This window comes from Gavia stellata, chromosome 4 (assembly GCF_030936135.1).
Source record: "Gavia stellata isolate bGavSte3 chromosome 4, bGavSte3.hap2, whole genome shotgun sequence".
NCBI classification, from domain to species: Eukaryota; Metazoa; Chordata; class Aves; order Gaviiformes; family Gaviidae; genus Gavia; species Gavia stellata.
Genome location: NC_082597.1, coordinates 40,453,199 through 40,475,378, shown reverse-complemented (window position 1 = coordinate 40,475,378; position 22,180 = coordinate 40,453,199). Strand labels below are relative to the sequence as shown.

The 22,180-nt window shown below is 38.1% G+C and overlaps 1 protein-coding gene across 1 annotated transcript in view; it reads right to left on the bottom strand.

Moving 5' to 3' along the window:
• The window catches only part of CNOT2 (CCR4-NOT transcription complex subunit 2), a 90,898-nt gene that overhangs the window by 68,141 nt on the left and 577 nt on the right, over positions 1-22,180 (bottom strand). The window lies entirely within an intron of this gene.

Here is a 22,180-nt window from a genome sequence, read left to right as displayed (position 1 = left end):
ACAGTAATGCGGCAACAATAACAGAGCAAAATAAAAGTGCAATTCATGATAAACAGCTACATATCTCCTAAGCAGGACTTACTATTACAAGGATAAGGAGACATGCCTTCACCCTTGATATACACATTCTCCTTAGAAAGACAAGAGCACATGACTTCAATGAATACCTCTTGCAAACTTTGTTAAAACCATGAAACAGTGGTTTATGCACTTGTCAGCTCTGCTTGCAAACAAATGCCTAATCATCAGCGAAAGTTACTCAAAATATTGTTAGTATTTTTGCTTATTTGGTGTGACAGCACTTTGCAGATCACTGGTTTCACTCTTACTGGCATTTCCTGGTTCATCCATCTACGCTGCGTACTGCTCATGCACTCTGTGCGCCCAGACCAACCGCAGCATTCAACCCCAACAAACAGCAGGAACAACCCTGCCCCTGAAAAGCCAGCAGGCAGCAGAGGGTGCACAAGGAAGAAGAGGAGAACAGACTAGCAAGATACTTTTGCGAAAATGCAAAAAAGAGTTTCTGCAGCAAACTGTAGACCAGCAGCTGAGATGCAGAGGAAAAATGTACTTGAATAAATAAAAAGGTCTCGTGGTAAAGTATTCAAAATGTGTTATTAGAAAATGTCAACTTAAAACAATCAGCAGTGCCCCTTCAATCACTCTTCTATTTTCTTTTTACACAACCTACTCCTGAAGTGGAAACACTATATGCACAAGTAGCCGCACTGAAGTCAAACCAGAAACTTGTGTGTCTTAAATCAAGCTATGTTTAGTGTAGGATTGGGGCCAATCTCTCCCCAAATGCAGGTGCTTTTATACACAGGGAATCCTACCGATACCAACATGGCTCAGTCTATTCTAAGTTACGATCTGAAAACTAAGTTTCCCCAAACACTTTTTTTTTTTTAGGAGAGAAAGAAGGTTGTAGAAGAGCTTTTTCCTTTTCCCTTCATTTTCCCCCCCTCTTGTTTTAATCAGACAGCAAGGAAGAAAAATTCAAGGAGAAATTTCAAGATAAGCACCATGATCTACAACTCCCCACTAATAACATATCGTTCATACAGGAATTTTGAGAAAAGCTGGTTTTCACATTAAATAATATAGCATTTTTTTTTCATAACTGAATGTTGACCTGCATAACTGTCTTTGGCCGAGTACACTAAAAATTTGGACTTTACTGCTTAAGTTTCAACACTGGGAAACAGGTAACAACTTAAAATTCTTCAAACATTTCAATCTTTGCAGAGTACCTATAATTATCAAGCAAAATTACAAAAATCTAATTGCATTTAACATGTAAAAGTATGGCTACAATTACTCCTTCTAAGGCACATCCAGATTTTACATTCCCTTTATAGGAAGGACCAAGGTAGCACTGTTAATTAACCAATCTGCACATCTCTTCAAGCTGCTCAGTGCCCAGGTTATTTTGCCGTTGATCAGAAATCTCTTCTTTATTCCTGGAAGGTAAATCCAAAGTACCTAGGAACAACACAAAGTTTATTCATCTCCTCTCTCATAAACATGCTCAGTTCTCAAGTCAGAAAGTTATTCAGCCTTTTGCTCTTTAAACTGGAAAAGCTAAATGGCAAACTTTTCTTCTGATGTATTGCAGATGACAATGCAAGAACTCATTGGGTCAAATTATTGTTTCAGCATTGTCTATGCCACTACACACTCTTAATTTTTGATGGACCAGAACAGTAATTCTACTCATCAGTTCTTAGGAGGCACTAGTAATATTTAGATGACAGCTAAAGAAAAAACCTCACTTTCTAAAGTAAGCACAGATAATCTGAAAGCACAAGGATCTTGTAATTAAAAAATGTGTCATTACACAGGCACTCTTATAAATAGAGCACTGCTTATACAGAGAACTGCTTTGATTATTTTACAATATATTAAGAACCGTTCTTTTAAGGGAAGGTACAAGAGAACACTTAAGGCTTTACATCAAATTTCAGCATTACAAATGTTACTATGTATGCTAAACCTTCTCCTGCAGTATTTAAAATTAATTAAGCTTCTAGGAATGAGCACCCAGAGATGATCTTGACTGACTATATGTAATTAAGATATGTATCCGTAATAAAGCATTAAAAAAAATGCTCCAAAGTCAACAGTAGAGATAACGATATTTACATAGATTTAAATATAAAAATATGTACTATTTTTAATAAGTTTTGCCAATAGTATCACCCCAGGCTGCCTCGTATTCAATTTTTTCTTTCTATGTATTTGCTGGCCTTTCGTCCCATAAAAATAGCTCCTGTAACAATACAATAACAAAAAAAAGTATTTGAAAACCTTCCATGACAAATCAGTTAAAAAAATAATGATGGAATAATCTCTGCTTTTGTACATATCTGGACTTCCGAATATGACTTAAGTTACAATATCAATAGGCAAAACAAATTTTTTGAAAGTTCAATACATTGTCAGAATAAGTTATTTGAAAAAAGCATACTACAACAGTTTATGTTTAGATAAAAAGATGACTAAGTATTAGGTCTCTTTTAGAGTTTGGTTTGAGTTGAATTGGACACGCCCTATGTCCATTTTCACTCACTTCTGACAGGAGCATAAAAAGCAACTGAGTCAAGGGAAAAATCCCCAAAAGTCTCGGACAGTACCACTTGAACACCAAAATTAACAGACAGAGAAAATGTGGCTAATAGTATTTTCAAAAGATTGACAATGAGAATTAGTATGATACAAGTTATTCTACTTTTCCTTCCTTTGCATATTATCAATGAGTCTCTAAAGCTAAAATTTTGCACTGAATATTTGTTAGCACTGGATAGACCTTAACCAAGTAGTAACACAAACAAAAGTTATGGTGAATTGTTAGCATATTTTGCTACTACGCAGAAGAGCAAATCCCAGGTTTATACTCTTTACTGAAAGGCACAGGTTCCCTCCTTCATTCCCTCCCTATGGATAGAATGCAAGGAATGCAGCTTCTGTTTCTCTATCTAAAGTTTGAGAAGTAAGACAAACAGAACTTACTATAAAAACTTATTCCTAGAGAAATAAATTCTATAAGCCTATTATAAGGGATATTCACAGCCTGCAGCAGCCAAGAGTGAGACTTAGGACTTGTTACTAGAAAGGAGGAAGGTCTGGCTCTTGGAAACAGACACACTTCAAGAAGCTGAAAAGTAATTTCATTGTTAAGACGATATCAAAAAGCTATCTTCAGATACAGCAGGCATATAGATAAAAACAGAATAAAACCAAAATGAAGAAATCTGAGAGGAGTCTAGAGCAAGGCAAGACAACATATTTTAAGTTTCTCCCCCATAAAGTTTACTTTACCAGAACTCATTTTGCAGATTGGTCCCAACAGACCTTTTCTATTTTGGGTTAGTAGCTTATCAGGTGACTTTTGTAAAAAGGGAATACCGACATGGAAAACAACATGACTTTTCCACCCATTTGGTTCCTGGCATGATACTAACCTTTAAGAAGGCATCAAAGCACAACAAAAATGCAGAAATTATTCTGGACATTTTATGCAAAAGTAGTATACTTGCTACAGACAGTTACAGAAAAAGGCAACCTATACAGAAAAGGATCTTGGACTTCACCTCAACTTGTGCAATTTCAAATGGATACTCCGTGAAGTATCATATTAGTCACGTCATGACCAGACGCACAACATCTTACTTCAACGACACATTTAAATTAGTTGGCGAGCCACGATCTTGCTCCATCTGTGAAATATTCCATCTACGACCTCCAAAATCTAATTTTGTGAGAATGACCAAGAACAGCAATAGCTTCCTAGATGATGTTTAAGCTGGAGAAGAGCCCAGCAAACTACCTGAAATATCTCTTTAGAAACTTGTTCCTGTCTTTCCCTGATGTAGCAGTTCTCCAATTCAGCTGCCTTGCTGGAAATCAGAGATAATTGTTAGAGCCTAAGGCAGTGCTTGCAAGCCTGTCTAGCAATGAACAGTGAAAAAAACGACTTTCCAGATTTATCAGAGCAGGCTCTGCCAAGCAATTTCTCCACCAGTTCTCACAGTGACTTTGTAGCCAGTTTACAGACTGGCAGGATCTCCTGGGTTTATGTTTGTTTGCTCATTTCCCTGTCATACAGGTACCTGTGCTGGCAGGCCGTTGTTTGCCAGGAAGCTTTTATGAATGAAGGAAAAAAAAGGAAGAGCAAAGCACTTCGTGGCAGTGATGATCACAAACAGTCTGCTCAGACACGACCGTATGAAAGCTATTGCCTGCACCTGACATTTCACTTGGAAAGCTGACACTACAGAAGTAAAGCAGAATAGGTTTAGATCGTTCTTCCCTAATCTTTCTAGGGGAAACCAGCACACCTTGCATAAACACTTTCTGTCTCTTGCTTCCAAGAGCGAAGAACATGACGCTGTCCTGAACAGTCCACACTGTCCAAGACCTTCATTGCTTTTTAGATGCCCACACTTTTTCTAAAATCTCTCCATCTAATGCTTTTACCTTCCTATACAAAACACCTTTTTCAGGCTCTGAATGGTAACACTGGCATTTTCAAGAAAGGCAGAGAAGGAAAAATAATTCTAAGAGACAGAGCCTATTCCTCTATGCCCTTGGAACAGCAAGCTGCAAGACCAGCTGCAAGGTATCAGAGAAATCATATAAACAAAGAACAGTTTAATGACTTTCGCTTTATAAACCCTTAATCAGCATTTCAGGGGACACCCTCCTACAGTCTTGTATGGTATCTGTTGGTCAAATAGTAGTACCTTCCAGGACACTGATCACCAAGACAGGAGATCCAGAATCAGCTGTCCCTCTCCTAAGTCAGCCACAGCAGGGGAATCCCTGGATCTGGACATTTACTTTCCCTAACAACCCTATGGGAAGGTCCTAACTGGGCTAACTGAAGAAAGCTAGAATTAACGCTTAAGTAACATCTCTGTTAAAGGATTAACAAAGACATTATTTACTTGAAGGGTTAACATTACTTAGGAAGTCCATCAGGTAGTTTTATGCATCCCCATAATCCAAAGCACTTGCATAACAAATATGTGCATTGAAACAAATAAAAAACAGTACTGTCAGTCTCCTATCTGGACACAAGCTAAAGATACTGAAATTAAAAGCATGATATAAATGTATCTCCTTTACTCACCACTCTGATCTTGAGGTCAGGATCAGAGTCCTCTGCAATAGCTAGCGATATCACAGGCATTTCTCTGCACTGTATTAAACTGCCATGGTGTGATTTGCTATTTCTCAGAAGGACAAAAACCTTGAACTGTTAACTTGGTTTAATGAAAGTGACACTGTAGGTTTGAGGTGTTTTGAGGCACCTTTCAATATGTAATCCTTAATTTTACTTTTCCCATAACAAGGTTCTACAAGGAAGAAGTTCACTTGAGAACTGTTTACTAAATTCTGCAAGAATGCAAAATGTAGCAAAGCCACAATCTCAGTTTATATTATCCCTCAAAACAGATCTATATGTAAAGAAATGATTGCCCAATTTTGTAATATACACCTGATGGCTTATCAGTTTGGAGACTGCAACTCATGTTTCCAAATACTTTTCACTAAAGAATTAAAGAAACAGAAAAATTCCAGAAATCTCTAGACTTCTTTGTAACAGGATGAAGAAAAAAAAAATCTTCAACATTAAGTCTATTATCTGCAATATTGAGAAACTATAGGTTTTAATACTGAAATTAAATCCAGCAAGGCTGATGCTTAACACAAAAGAAATTTCACTTTTTAAAAGAATTGGCCCTTCAAGAATCTTCAAAAACATATGAAACATAAGTTAAAAGTTTTAACTAAAGTATGAAAGATCATTATATTTTCTAACTGGCATAGTTACTATTTAATGTCATTTAGTATGGTTCCAGTGTAAAAAATCCTTGAAGAAAAAAGTTTTCAATTAAATACAATTAACCCACTCATACTTGTCTTTCAGAGTAAAGCATTCCTACATTATGACCAAACATCCCAAGATAAAAGCCTAAATGAAAGAAATTGCTTCAGTAGTTTACTCTTTTGAAGTGCATCATGATTAACATGTCAGTTACATCATGAATATGGGAGTAAAATACTTCTGCTGCCCTAACGGAGGCTCCCTTAACCACTTCCATATCTACCTCTTTTCAGAAAATTAGACTTTTACCATTACATTTCTTACTGATCCAGAACTCTTATTTTTAAAAAAGTTTTCACAGTAAATGTTTATAGCAAGTCCATCAGTACCAAGCACATTTCTACAGTTGTAAAGTCTAATAGCCAATTTAAAGAACAAACACGTCAAAGATAAAATTTAACACTATTAAAACTCAGTAATTCTTGAGTATGTTACATACTTGACATAGACAAACAAAACTTCAATTAAAACAAAAAAAACCCTGAAAGGCAACATAGCCCAATTTAGAACTTTGTTAGGACACAGAAATTGGTGACAAGAACTCTACCTCATATTTAAAGGAGGTTTTTATAAGCAAGGTCAGTACCTTCAGCTAACTTCATACAGTTAGCGTGGTGGCCCACTAAGGGCTTTCTCACAATAGATCTAAAGAGAAGTACAAAATTACAGGACACCGAGTCATTTACTGAGCAATAATTACACAGCTCACAAACTTTTTATTCTGCGTATTTTACATCTACTCTATTTTATAATGTTGATTCTCTAAAAATAAGCACAAAACTGTAACTTACAACGTATTTTTAGTCAAAACTGGCAATGATTTGTATATTCATCTGAAGGGGAAACCACACTTTAAGAGTCTGCAAAATTAACAAAACTATGCATTAACGCTACATGTCATTAGAAAATTATACATTAAAAAAATTATCACACTTTTCAGCCAAAAGGGTCTAAATAAACTTTATAAACTACAGATTTTGGTTTTCCCAGACAAAGAAAGTTTAAGAGGAAAGATCCCAGAGGCACTGTGCCTGAGGTCTGAAGAGCCAGCAAACAAACCATAATTCAATACAGGCCCTTCACTGAGAAGGATGAGTACCACAACACAGGGGGGAGAAGAAAGTACGAGTCCAGAACTGATCCCTCACAGGAAAATATGCTAATCATGTTCTCATTTGTGATCTCAATAAACACTACTCACACAGGCACATGGAGGCAGTCTTCAAAAAATGCATAATCCCATGGGGGTTCTACTGACTATACATTGTTGCATTTTTTTTTTTTAAAAAGATTATTCAAAGGTTTCATAATTGTTAATACATTACACTAAGGGCTATAGTGATACAAGACTTATTTAGGTTCTTATGCTTTAGCACAAGTCTAGCATGACTACTGCTTATTTATATAGGAAGATTTTTACCAAAACCCTGGGTTACAGGCAGAAAACTAGACCTGCATAGTAAAAAAAAAAATCCCTCTACCTGGAAGTTGAAGCATAAAGGGGGAAGTTTTACTCCAGCAACTCACAATGTCACAGTTACACATTGTAAGTCCATTCTAGTGAAAATTACTGATTGTTCATTATCTGCAGCATATTTACATAACATACAGATTTTTTATACGTGTATTGCCACAAGTATAGTCTGAGAAGGAGGAAAAGCAGCACTTACACTGACTGTATGATCTGTTATACACATTACAGTTAACACACATACTCTGTTCAATTACACTTATTCATTCAGAAAGCAAATGCTTATTTCTGGTATATGTATGTGTTTTCAAGGATACATAAGTTCTTCCATTTCTTTCCCTGAACTTCCAGAGGCCCAGATGCCTAACTTTTAGCCAGCTGAAGTCAGAAGAGAGACATTTCACCTAAAGCATTTAAATTAAGTGGAGGAAGATATGTGGGATAAACCTGGATCTTAAATTGACGCCCAAAGATTTATAGCTGAGTCTGGGTATTAACTGCTTCACTTGTAAAATACAAAGAAGAGGAGAAAATGAGTCATATATTACTTGAATAGACATCTTTACTATTTTCATGATAGTTTTAATGTAGGTGAACACACCAAATAAAACTAAAACCTTCACCTCACTTGAGAAAATTCAATCCTCTTGTAACAAACACTTTCTCTTTTAATTGCTTCACCCTTTTCCTCATTACATAATCCTCCTATACCCTTACAACTAAAGTATCTTCATTTACAACACAAATTTTTTTTTTTTAAATGTAGCAATGGTAGTCATTCCTTAACTATGAAGCAGGAAGCTAACCATTGCTTTCCAATCCAGTTTCAAAAATACCAGTAAACTTCCTATGGATACAACTTCCCTCCTCAAGTGAAGTATCTTTTCAGAAAACAAAAAAAAAAAAAAAAATCAAGAGAGCAAAAATACTTTTTCTATGCATTTAACTCCAGTGCCATTTTCAAGAGAAATCTTGGGCAGATAACTCACTTTGAAACCTGTATCATGTTTTAAAGTTAGGAATTCTGAAAACAATCCTGTAATTTGAGGTTTATCCAACATTTCCAGACTAACAATTTTCCACAGCTCGTCTTATACTCCATATTCAGAGAATTGCACAATAAGCTGCATGCACATGAAATGCACTTTAATCTGGGCCTTGTTTAAAATTGCCTTCTAATGCACTACTTTGGGAGAAGAAAAAGCTATGAAAACATACAGATTCGGTTTTACTTTTAAGAGCAACTTGCATTGTTACAGACAGCACAGGCAGTAATACTGTGTTGGATAATTTTAGTCATTGCTTTTAAGACCCCATATTCATTCACTTGGCCAAATTACAGAATGCACAAGCCTTTTATGCCCAAATACCTCCTTTAACCATCTTTCAGGCCGAACTGATCAGATTTATTTATTTTTTTAAAGTAGCTAAGATAGTTCAATCATTTCTGAATGTTTTTAAAAGGGAAAATATCCCCCTCCAGCTGAAAACACTTTAAAATCTAGTCTGTTGGGATGCTCTAGCACTTGAATGCCAGGCAACACTGACAAGCAGGGCATGTTCTTGTCTTAGGAAGGCACTGTGTACCATCACAAGGAAGACTTGCTCAAGTTTGCTTCAGCTGTAAGGCTCTGCAACACCACCCGGCTCACACGCTACATGGAGATCGTACAGAATTTCACAACTTTTCTCTACTGATTGACCACGGTCATTTCACCTTCTTGCATGAGACCTCTGTGCAACAGTGTGGATGTAAGCCTAACCACAGGATAGCTAAGGACACTTCATCCTAGGACTGAGAAATACTTTAACTCTCTTAAAAATCAGTTGGGTGCCATCAGGAGGACAGCTAGGACACAGGGGAGGAGGAAACCAGAAGAGGAATTAAGAGTTCAGAACAGGAACAGAAAAAGAAACTGCAGAGAGAAAGGGACAGACATGTAAGATGCTGATGAGAAAGCAGAGAGTCCCAAAGACCCAGCCACTACAGCATGCAGAGCTTCAGACCCTGGACTCATACCCACCATTTCTGGATTTCCTCATTCTTTTGCTGTATAGTCAATGCACCAGGGACCACTGTAAGGATGTACCTCTATACTCCTCTAATTAATGAGGCAGAGACTATAGAAAGAAAACGTATCTAGCTAAGATGTTTAAATGTCACATAGGTAAACTGATTTTATGCCTGTCTCAAAGTTTGTCTTTTTTTTTATTTTAATAATGTTGGGGGAGCCACACAAAGATTTTCACAAGTGCCTTCTGCTTGAAATATTTCAAGAGTCTATGCAGAAGCATTAACCATTCACAGCTGCAAATTAAGTGAAAGGTATTTGTGTTACAAAATATTAAGCCAATGCCTCAGTTTCTCTTTGTAGCGCATGGCTGTCATCTCAGTGAGGCAATATAAAAACGTGACTTTTTCAAAAACATATTATAAAGCACTTCCATGAAACTGTAATGAAGAAATTGGGGAGAAAACATTAATCCTTACTACTTACAATTTTGGATAGCACAAGCTGAACGATGGCATTATAAAAGAAAAGCCTCAGTGAGCGAACACCATGCATCCAGTCCACCAAATGAGGCCAGAGTCCTCTGGAAAAACAGCATTTGATCAAAAAACTGTATAATGGCGACATGCACATGGAACCTGACTTACGACAGAAAAGAAAACCTTCATTCCAGCATTTCTTAAATTCAGATTGCCTTGAGTTTGCAATTTTAATGTTCATTGAACCAGGGTTTTATGTACTGACTGAAGGAGGAGTGTGTTTGTAACAAAACTTAAAATGCTCATCTAAACAGTGACCTACACCCCTCTCAGTTTATGAACTGAAAATGAGACAAGTTTATGACGTGGCAATACAAAGACCAAGCATCAGGAAGAACAATGAGGTAATCCAAAACATCGCTTTTCAATCATAAACTGCTGGGGAAGCAAAGAAACAGAGTGAAAATAATAGACGAAAGAGAAAGAAAAGTGCAGGGACAAAAAAAACCAAACCATAAGAATACAAAAGGTAGAAAAAGGAGGGATTCTGGGAGCACAGGAGACAAAAAAGGCTAGTGTTCTGCGTTTATCTAAAACCCTGTCTTCAGATGAAAGTTCACAGCATCATGTGCCTATACTAATACTGGGAATGCCCTCATCACTTGATGGAACATAGCTGCTCCTCTCCAGATTTCATAGTAACCCAATGCAAAGCTTCTCGCACAAAGTGAAAAGAAGTTAAACTTAAGAGCTAAAATTTCAAAGCATATTTGATATTACAAAAAATGTAAAGGAAATATTACAAAATGAGTATGTGAGGGATACGACCACCTCAGCAGTGTAGCATAGATTTTTATCACTATCACTTCATACATGAACCCCAAATTTAAATTAGCTCCTCATAACAGGTGTACAATTACAAGGTATCACTAGGAGTCTCATTCTTACTCAAGGGACATATTTCCATTAGTCACCTAGCCATTTGTCATTCTGAATTTTTGCCGATTTTATTTTGCCAGTTTGAGAGTGTCCACAGAGACCAGACTGCTGACAGGAGCAGGAACTGGTGAGGTTTCCAGTGGTGAGAAGACCTTGCTGTGGAACCCAAACCGAACCTGCTGTATCAGCAGCTGTCCATCTTGTTCCAAGATAGCCCCCTTACCCTGACACTGCTGGACTGTCATCTCTGAGAGATAAATACTGAGTGGTTCTTCAGAGGAGAGAGAAAAAAAGAAAAGAGAAAAGGATAATGTGGGCAGAACCATGGTAGCTGCAGAGAGAAGAAACACACCACCAAGGGAACTGTCTTCTGTCAACCAAGGCAAAACTTGGTATGTCATCCGAGTTTGACACTACAAAGCATGAGGGCAACTGATTAGGCAAGACCATTTTCACTTTTTTTTCCTGTTTCAGTATTACAGTTTAACATTGACAACTGGATTATTTTAAATGCTCTTCATGCATAACAATTTCAGAAGCTTACCTTCTAAGTGAAATCTGTCATTCTCTTGTGGTTTTACACACTTTTTTCCTTTCCAGTAAAAACAGTAACAAATATTTGAAAGTGTCACTACAATTATTAGTGACCAAGAGTTTTCACAGAAAACATGTTCACAACCAAAATATCCATATCTCAGAAGGATCAAAATATACCCATACAGTTTTACAGAGTGCCATGGCAAGGGCAACATTAGAGGGTTGCGAGGGCATTCTGACCCTGCGTTAGTCAATGAAAAGACTATCCATTCATTCTATATGTTGCAAATCAAGAAGGCAGACACTGAAGAAACCTGACATAAAATTTCAGAGCTTTTCTTAATTAGAGAGGGAAGGGGGGGTTACAGCATCTTCCACAAAAATCTAAAATTTTTTATAAATAGCAAGTTATACAAGGAGTGTAGGATAAACACACTAACTTCACAAAATGAAGTTATATCAACAGGACAATTAAGCATTTAAAGTAAAAAGCATGTACTGACTCTTTACACAAAAATAGGAAATTCTTTTCACAAAACTCCCATGTCCTAACAACCCCTCGTGAACCTAGTGATACCAACAGTTTCCTGACACAGCCCTGCTCAAACCAAGCCAAGAAGACTCAGTGATAAAATGCCAGCAACCACCAGGGCCTCCTCAGCATTAGCAGTCTTCTCTTACCAGTGGACAGATGGACAACAGACAGCTGTGGTGAGGAAACTCTGGGATAAACTCCTTAAAAAAAGGACTGGGCACACAAATGCTGAAATACACAACAGATGTGTTGTTCTTGCATTTGGCTCCCTGGATTACTACTCTAGAAAAAGAGGAGACAACACCAAACAGAAGAGCGGAATGTATTTACTATAAAAACATTGCATTTCTCCTCTACAAACACAGTATTAACTGACAGGCTAGGCCCGGGCTGACAAACCGGGCACAGAACAACATGGCCTGGCCTGCACAGGCTCCCTCTCTCTGTCATGCTTTCCCCATACTCACCCTCCTGCTCCTTGCCTTGCCTACCAGAGGCATGTACCTGCTCCACCATGGCTAGGGCACAGTCCCAGGCTTTCTACACAGAGAACATGGCACTCGGGAGTCCCTCAGTGCCAGCACACAAGTGTCCTCCTTTCCCCCAGTGCCACAGTGCTCTAGCTGTGTCCCAGGGCTCTTTGGAGAGCCCAGAACTGAAAAAAAATGCAAAACATTGCTATTCACAAGGCAAAGCTGAGTAACAATGATTTTGTGTTGGACATCCTGCTCCTTCCCCTCACAGGCGTACTCATGAATTCCTGAAGAACAGGAGGGATTGTCTCCCCATCACCAGGATAAGGGCATGGTGCCCACAGGCCTCCAGGAAGGGTAGTGCAGTGCTTTGTGGTTCTTCCCCACCACAGAATCACTAAAGTTGGAAAAGACCTGTAAGATCATCAAGTCCAACCGTTAACAAAAAAAACAAAACAAAACAAAAAAATGACACACACACACAGCACCATGCCCATCAAGCCATGTCCCACAATGCCACATCCACACGTTCCTTGAATACCTCCAGGGAGGGTGACTCTACCACCTCCCTGGGCAGTCTATTCCAGTGTGTCACCACTGTCTCAGTAAAGAAATTTTTCCTAATATCCAGCCTGAACCTCCCCTGGCGCAACTTGAGGCCATTTCCTCTTGTCCTGTCACTTGTCACTTGGGAGAAGAGACCAACACCCACCTCTCTGCAACCCCCTTTCAGGTAATTGTAGAGAGCGATAAGGTCTCCCCTCAGCCTCCTCTTCTCCAGGCTAAACAACCCCAGTTCCCTCAGCCGCTCCTCATAAGACTCGTGCTCCAGACCCCTCACCAGCTTCGTTGCCCTTCTCTGGACACGCTCCAGCACCTCAATGTCCTTCTTGTAGTGAGGGGCCCAAAACTGAACACAGTATTTGAGGTGCGGCCTCACCAGCGCCGAGTACAGGGGCACGATCACCTCCCTGCTCCTGCTGGCCACACTGTTTCTGATACAGGCCAGGATGCCGTTGGCCTTCTTGGCCACCTGGGCACACTACTGGCCCCACCAATACACAAGCTGGGTCAAGAGGGTTTCTTAAGACCCACAACCAAAGGGAAAAGGCACAGGATGACAGGCCTTACCGCAGGCTGTCACCTACTTGTCATTGCCCACTCTTCCACTGAACAACCCAAGTCCAACCTAGAAACAAAACATATCGATGTAGAAATGGCACATATCTACCTATCTGAACATGTATATATGCTGTTGGCCTCAGGGAGGACAAAGGTAACCCATACTTTGCCAAGGGTAACCCTCATACTGAAGCATGGGCTTCTGGTGTCATAAATACCAATCTTTACAAATTTTTCAGTCTTTCAGGATGACCTCCAAGGTTGACAAGGAAGTCTGAGGGCTGACAGTACTTCCCCTGCCCCAAAGTTCTGGTTACCTGACCTAGACACTGCTAGGAAATTAAATAATTTGAATTGTTCAGGTGAAACCATCATTAAAAGCATCTACAAAATCTCATTTATTCTTAAAGCTGCGACCTAATGAAGAGACTACCTGTTTGTTTAGTTTTACAAGTATCTATTTCTTCAGACCTCAAATCCCTTTGAATTCACTCTTCACTGAACTACAGGATTCCTCAGGGAAAGAGAAGGACCTTGTAAAATGAAGCACTTGGGATGTCAGTAAACAATACGATAGAAAATTAACTTTTATAAAGACGGTAATAGAACAAACAATGGATGTCTCTGTTTTGGCCTCAGATTTTGAGACTCTCAACTTTCAATCCTCCACGCTGAAATTTCAGCTGTGCTCTTAACATAAAAATATAGCACCTACTTCAAGAAGTGGTGAAAAATGAGAATCAAGTTACTCTCTAATAAAGCTGTAATTCTTGATAAATCCAACCTCTGTCCCTTAAATTATTTACATATGACAAGTTTGTTCTGTACAGGTGTCATCCTATCAGGAAGACATGACGCATGCTATCATTTAATTTAACATGTTATTTGCAGCCTGCATTCAAAAAGCATGAGAAAAAGCACATTAAAGAGATCAAAACATTGCTAAGACTACAGAAAGAGGTGTACAACAACTAAGAGAAGAGTATAATGTGACCATAAATATCACCTAAAAAACTAAAAAAAAAAGGTGTATTCAAGTTTGCCCTCAAAGTTGCATTAATACGATTAACATCTCCTTTCACATCTGCAACATCCACAGTCCTTCAGAACTCTTACATAGAGTGCAGAGCCAGATTGCATGAAAGGTCTCTGAGAAAGTGTAACACATGAAGTGTACATACCTATGAGCAGGAATTCACTGGGATTCTTTAAATTAGAGAAACAAATGTCTAATGCACTACACTACTTTCAAACTGTTGGTTTGCTCAGATACGCCAAATTAATACTGTAAAACTGCAAATGCAGAGGAGTAACATACCTAATTGTGCAAACAAGATGTCTGATATTCCTAAAACACAAGCAACTGTTTGGCCACAGACACTGACAAGGAATATATTTCAGATGTAAATACCGACAATCAAAAATTATGTAGGATGTATTCCACTTCATACCAGTGGGGATGAAGCCTCTAGGTGCTAACAATACAAGAAGTGTTACATAAGACTATCCACTTATTTTTAGAAGCACATTACAAAATTAAGTACTGCGCTGGAATCTGTTGCAGAGCCCTGGACAGTTACATCAATGTGCACAAAGAAAACTGCTCAGTTGGAGCAGAATATTAGAGTCGATTCAGATTAAAGTTCCCTCCTGCCAATCCCAAAAAATACTGAACCATATGAGACTAAGAAAGATAATTTGGGTTCATTAAAAAAAAACAATTAAAAAACCACACTACTAATCATAAATACAGACATATTCTTTTCTATGAGCAGCAGAATAAAAACCAGCTTCTTACAGATTTGTTCTTTTGCTTCTTAACACTTCTCCCACACCATGATAACCCTCAACTTCCCTCTTTTCCACATCTCTTCATGACTCTCTCTCCCTCAGGCTCCAGGGAAGAGTTGTGTGCACACACTCTGGAAGTCTGCATGTGCTCGCAGGCTGCCTGAACCAGCTGCCATCCTAGAGAATACATACTAGATCAGGTCTGACTATCTCTTTTCCAAAAGGGTGCACTGATTTGGACTTCCTTCCTCTAACTAGTCACAATTTTGTCAGGTTTGTAGGACCACAATTAGAGTGTTAATTCCTCTTTCCTATTTAAGTTTATATACGTAAATATATTTCTAAATATAAATTGAACACTTAACTTTTCAGTTAACTCGGAAGTTGGGTTACCTATATACACTTTACATCTATTTTAAGTTTTTATACATCCATACACATATACACACTCGCTGGGGGGAGGGACCAAATAATCTCAGTAACCACGCTTCCTGAGAAAAACTGAATCAAAGCTTCCTAGGTGTTTGCTTTCTTTAAACAGTACTAAATACTACAGAATGAACCCAGCATGCATTCGCCTAGATTAAACATTGTTCCTCCCTCACCATCTCTGATTATCGCCATTCCTCTCATTTTTACCTATTTAAAAAAATGAAAAAAATTTACAGCTAATTTAATGGTTATGCATCACAATGCTCTTCAAAACAACCCCACCTGAATTTGTCAATATTGCTACCCCTATTTCTTGCAGATACAGACAATTCATTAAGCACATCCTACTATCCACAGATTTTACTACCACTGTTTATTCACTTGCAGCCTACACTATTCCTGTTCAGGCTCTTTGCTAAGTACATTAACAGTGTGGCCTGCGGACTATGCTTAGGCTACCGAGCTTTAAAATACACCTCACAAAATGTTTTTGTTTTAAAAACCAGACTCTGCAGATGCAGGTATCCATGAATATAGAAAAATGCAGCAGCTGTACGCTGGGATACACCTGTTGCAGTTAAGGGGCAGTTAAATATGCCAGTCACTCCTGGTTGCCAACCAGACCTACACTTGGCCATACCAGTTTTCAAGACTTGTTGAGCTGTTCCTAGAAAAACAAATTCAGACTAGTAGTGTATTTAAGAAAGGGAAGCCTGAAATTGAATCTACAGTTAGGACCTTAAAAGAACTGCCAGATGCTTTAAAAAAAAAAAATTTAAAATAGGTCATTGAACTAGAGTTATGTGTCTTTTGGAGACAAAAGATTAAGATGACAGCTAACTTCACAGTTTGCAAATTCCTAATTAAACTGTTATGAAAATACTACTTGCTATAAAGCATATACTGCTGGTAGTCACAATACACAGCTACCTGAGATAAGGAGAGCTCAGAAGAGCACCAGTCTCTTGACAACTACATTTATCCTTCCAAGAAATCCAGAATACTTCCTGTTTCATCATAGATGTCCCACAATATACACATTCTTACATAACAACTTCCAGAAGTAGGGGGAAAACAAATCTTGTGTTTATTGCCCAAAACATATCATCCTGAAAATGCCAAAAAGTTTCCTAAAAAAGTGAACGCTGTATCACAATAGCAGAGGAACCTGAATTTACTTCAACTTTTGCCATGAAATAAAAAGAGATAGCGACTTATTCTCACGTATAATGCTGTTCTTAATCAAATTATCTTGAAAAATCAACTTACTGGAAGTGTGTGTCCACAGTAAGTAAGTCAACAATTTAAGATTTCAACATAAGGTACCTACTTTATGATGATGCTTTTGACATGTTGAAAAAGCTACACCACACAGCCAAGTATCAAGAACAGTACTGACATTGCAACAAATTAATCAAATACCTGATATAAAAAGATTTTTTACTGCAGTTTTACAGATGGACACAATATTGCAAGGTACTTCTAATGCTCAGAATTGCTCATCATCTCTTAGTCTTTCAAAAGCTGACAGTGCATACAGCTCCGATTTCTTTTTGAAAACCTTTCAGATTTCCACCGTCCACACCACAAAGCATGGTATAAACTCTCAAGAAGAGATAAGACCTCCTTCTATACATTTTTTTAGCCTACTTAGTCATTACATAAAATACCTGCTTCACAGATATTTTCCTGCTTTATACTTTTTTTTTATATATTTATATGCAACAAGTACCATCTCACAAACTGCATTACTACTGAATGGTGAAAGACTCCAAGCATATACATGAACAAGTCCCCTACACAGCAAAGCAACAGAAGGAAGGTTGGCAGACCTTTTTTCCATCATTATAATTCTCTGGCAACACTTCCTTTGCAAGAACAGTTTTCACAATTAGAACGAAAAAAATGCATTAAAATAGTTACAAAGAATAGTCAGTCTACCTCAAACAATGCACAGTTTTAGTAAGCTGGAAGGGGAAAAATACTCTTCCAGCAAAACTTGAAGAAAAAACTCACGCAGTCATATAGACTGTATGACAGGTACACAGTCCACTGACACAAGCATTAGTTACTTATTTTGCACTAGGATGGGCATCTTCCTACAATCCTTAGACGGAAAAGATAATATACACTATTACATTATCATTGCCTGTGTTACAAAGGCAGCCTTAGAAAAGCTTATTTGCCAAGAAGTTGCCTACAAATCTCAACATTAACAGTTTATAATTTAAAATAGTTGCAGTTGTTTTAATGTAATTAGCCATACTGCTGCTTTTTGGTGCCTGGAAACTCCTTGCTATTGTTTTCACACATATTTAGATTGTAATGAAAATGTTGTGGACATACAATTCTGAAACATGTAAGGACAAACAATACAAACTGCCACCTACTGAATTTGGTATAGGACCATTTTTGAGTTTAACATTGCTTTCTCTAACTAGGAATGTTAACTGCTAGTTCCACAGAAGCCTTGAACCATGCAAGTAAAACACAGGCAAGCGTTATCCTCTTATTACAGCCTAGAACTTGGCTGTAAATTGGTTAAATGACTTACCCAGAGTCACCCATCACTTCAGCAGGTAACTGAGAAAGACAGAAAGCATGGTCTGACTCTTATGTTCACGCTCAATCCATCGGATTACTGTCGGCTCAGTGAGAGTAACACAAAGTAGGAGTTTCCATTTTACTTCCCACAAATACACCAGCGTTTTATAACAGTTTTTAAATAAACTATATCTTTTTACAAATAACTTGACCTCAGCCAACATCATTGATCTCAAATGCATAAAAAATTTGAAGGCAGAACTTTGAAAATGCTTCAGAAGTTCATTAAACTTCTCACTGCAACCAAAAAGAACCCTGAGCAACATGGGGTACAAAATGATACATAAAAACAACAACAAAAAATATCCCAAAACAAAAGGAAAACAGGAGGGAACAATTATTTACTTATTAATGAATTTCTGACCAACAACTCTTGCATTGCTACTCAACAAGAGAAGGACGTGTCTGAAAAAAGTCTCAATTATAATCAAGTTTTAATCTACCAGCAGAATCTGAAAAGAATCCTCCTAGGAAATGTAGAGTGGTGAAATTAAACACATTAGCAGTGTAAAGAGCGGCGAGATGGCAGAGCAAGCAAGTCAAGGAGAAAAAATAATGCACGTTTTTCTATAACACTCCTGATAACCAACGCTATCTCAACACAAATCGGGGGGGCTCAGTATCCTCTTTGGGCAAGGATCATTTACACCTTGCTTTGGGGTCTATTACACAACCAGACCAGAAGCTGAGATAGTACACACTATCACAACACAAATACTCAATTTTCAGCTGACTATTACAAAAGATAGAAAAAATATAAATTAAAAGAAATCCAGACATTTTATGGGGTTTTTTTTTTATTATTTTTGCTAATACAAACACAAGATTTTAAATCCTATGTAGAAATCTCTTACTGCTTAGCACAGACCATGTTTGGTATACACACACCTTCTCTAAAAACAAAATCATTCCATAAGGACAATTTTAAACATCCTACTGTGCAATAATTTCATTTGACACAATTCTTCCTACACTGTTATAATGCTCAATAAAAGCATACTTATCTGTCAACATACAGCACCCATCCTGAAAACTCTCATGCACAAAGTAGACTGTCAACATGTGAGTAGGTACTTTTAAGTCAATGAGACTACCCACAAACTTTCTGTTGTTTATATGTTTTCACAGGAACCTGGGTCAGGAGACCAACGCAACACACACAAACACAGAATGTATGTGCTAAAGTACATTTGGAAATTAAAAGTAAAAAAAGAAAAAAGGCCAACCCTATCCAGGAAATACACTGTACTGAACAATTCAAAACAACCTGTTTCAGTTGTATCTGAGACATCAGGATAAATTTCAAGCAAGAATATTAGCAAATCTTTGTGTAGAACATCTGCGTACATTTTTTTTTATTTATTTATACCTCAAAAGCCCAGATGAAGCAAAGTTAACCTAACTTGAACTTCTTGATTTTTGACAAGCACTATAATTCATGTATACACTGTATTAGTAATAATTAAATAATAACTTAAAAAAAAGATAAAGACTATATTACTTAGAGAACAATCATTTAAATCTGGGGCAAAAAAATACTGTTTTGACTTACTATGGTACTGTTCTATAGAAAGCTCTGTGCCAGTTTATATCTAAGCTAACATATAGAAACACACATAACAAATACAGCAAGTATTCTGCCAAGAATTTAAGAATTTTTCACTTTTAAGAACACTTTTTTTAAGGTGCCTTTTAAAAATCTGTATTCAAGCACATTACAACTTTAACGGAAGACATAATTTTAAGAAGTTAAATACAAGGATCTGCTTACTTTAGAACAAAATTCTGTACTTGGAAGCTTAGGCACACTTTCTATACTACCTCATAACAAAACAAGCAATTCAATGTTTCTCTTAAGTTTCCAGATCAAGTCAGAAAGCCAGGTGAAACCTCTATTTTAATTCAACTATGGTGTATTTAAGTTCTATTCACTTCTTGAGTCAATAACAACAAGGAGGTGCAAGATATTTTTGAATAAACAAAGTTATGATACAAGACCGCTTTACAGCTATAATGAGGTTACAACTTTGCAGTTACTACAGACGACCCCTTGCACCAACACAAAACTAAATAAAATTTTTAAAAAACCCACAGCAGAGGCTAAAAATGCAATAATGTTTCTAATTTCAGAGACAGAAATACATTTAGAAGTATAGTAAATACTGCAGAAATATTTTCCAAGAGCCACCATTCCACTGCAGGTGCACACCACTTTCATATGAAGGGGCTGAGGTAGACAGCAAGATTTTCAGGTGCAAACAGCCACTTATGGGACCAGTTTTTAGCATCAAACTTCAGGACATATTAACTGCCCTATTTTTTCCACTGAATACGAATTCTCTAAAAATCAGATTCTTTTAAAGATAATTCAAATATATTTCTTTATATAAAGTCCAGGGATTTTTTTTTTTTTTCAATTCTTAGCCAAGGGCTTTTGCTTTCATTTGTTGGTAGAACTGACACACAAACGCATTACAATAACAATGACTACTTTGACAGCAATATTAAGTTTCTACAGAAGACTTCTAGACAAGGTTTATCTACTACTACACTCTTAGCCGTATCAACAGCTTCCTGAAAGTCAAACGGAAATACACTTGCAAGTCAAGTTATTCAGCCTATGATAGCAAGTATTCAAATCCCGTCCTAAAATCAGAAGCAGTCGACACCTTGAAGTTTAGCACACCAGCTGAATTCTCAACATAAACAATAGTGGAAGTTAAAAAAAAAAGGGCATTGGACACATACTTAGTCTTCAAGATCACACAACTGGATCTTGTGAGTCGTGTTCTATTAACTTGCCACTGTAAGAGAACTCAAAGAACATCAACACACACACAACAATTCTTCCAGGTCCAAGCAAAAATGGCTTTGCAATATAAACCTAAACAATTATTATTTTGCTCTTGCAGGTCTTTACAATTCTTAACAGTCTGAAACATATCCAAATTTCCAGAAACATAAAGGTTTCCACTAACTGATGTGACAGCAGGTTTGATCATCTTAAACTCCCTTCCCCCAGCTGAAGAGTTAAGACTAGTAGCCAGTCACCAGCACTAGATATTACTGCCGTGCAGGCACACAGGAATGTCTCCTTCACACACTCAAGTCACACACACACATCCATATACAAAAAGACGACGCAGAAAGTTCTTATCTTCCCCTGGGGATAAAATAGTGCAAAGTTGGAAACAAGTTTTTCACCGATAAAACAGACTTGCAGCAGAAATGAAAACATGCTTGTGTTAGATGTGGATCAGCATCACAAGCTGCTAACACAAGCCTGTTTTCATTTTCTCATATTACAAAATCTCCAAAACAAAGTTACCTGTGACTTCACAAAAAAAAACCACCCCAAAGCAGAAACGTTAAACCTAGGATACCTGTAAGCAAATCCTTGTTTCTGTCAGGAGCACACATACACTAACTACAGCATAAACGCTGCCTCTCGCACCCTTCCCCGCTGCTGTAGTGTCCTCTCCTCATCCCTAACCTGTCACCCTGTGCCACCTCCCCCCCCCGGGTCTGGTTCAGGCCAAAGCTTCTAACCGCCGCCCCGGCGGGCAGGGGAAGGCCGGCTCCCTCCTCCGGGGTCAGTGCTCAGGGAAGCGACTCGGTCTGTTTCAAGTTTGCTTTACAAACACGTCTGAGGGAACACCAGAACCTGTTTACACACCACCTTAACCGCAGGCAGGAGGAGAGTGGAAAAGGCGCAGACGAAAAAAATATTTTTCGAAAGAAAACCAAGCAGCAGCACCCCTGTTTCACCCGGGGCCTTCCCGGGGGCCGGCGGAGCAGGCCGCAAGGCCGCTCCGGCGAGGCGCACAGCCCGGCGCCGCCCGGGAGCGGGGCCGGAGGCAGCCCCGGCCGTGGGTGGCAGGTTTCGCTG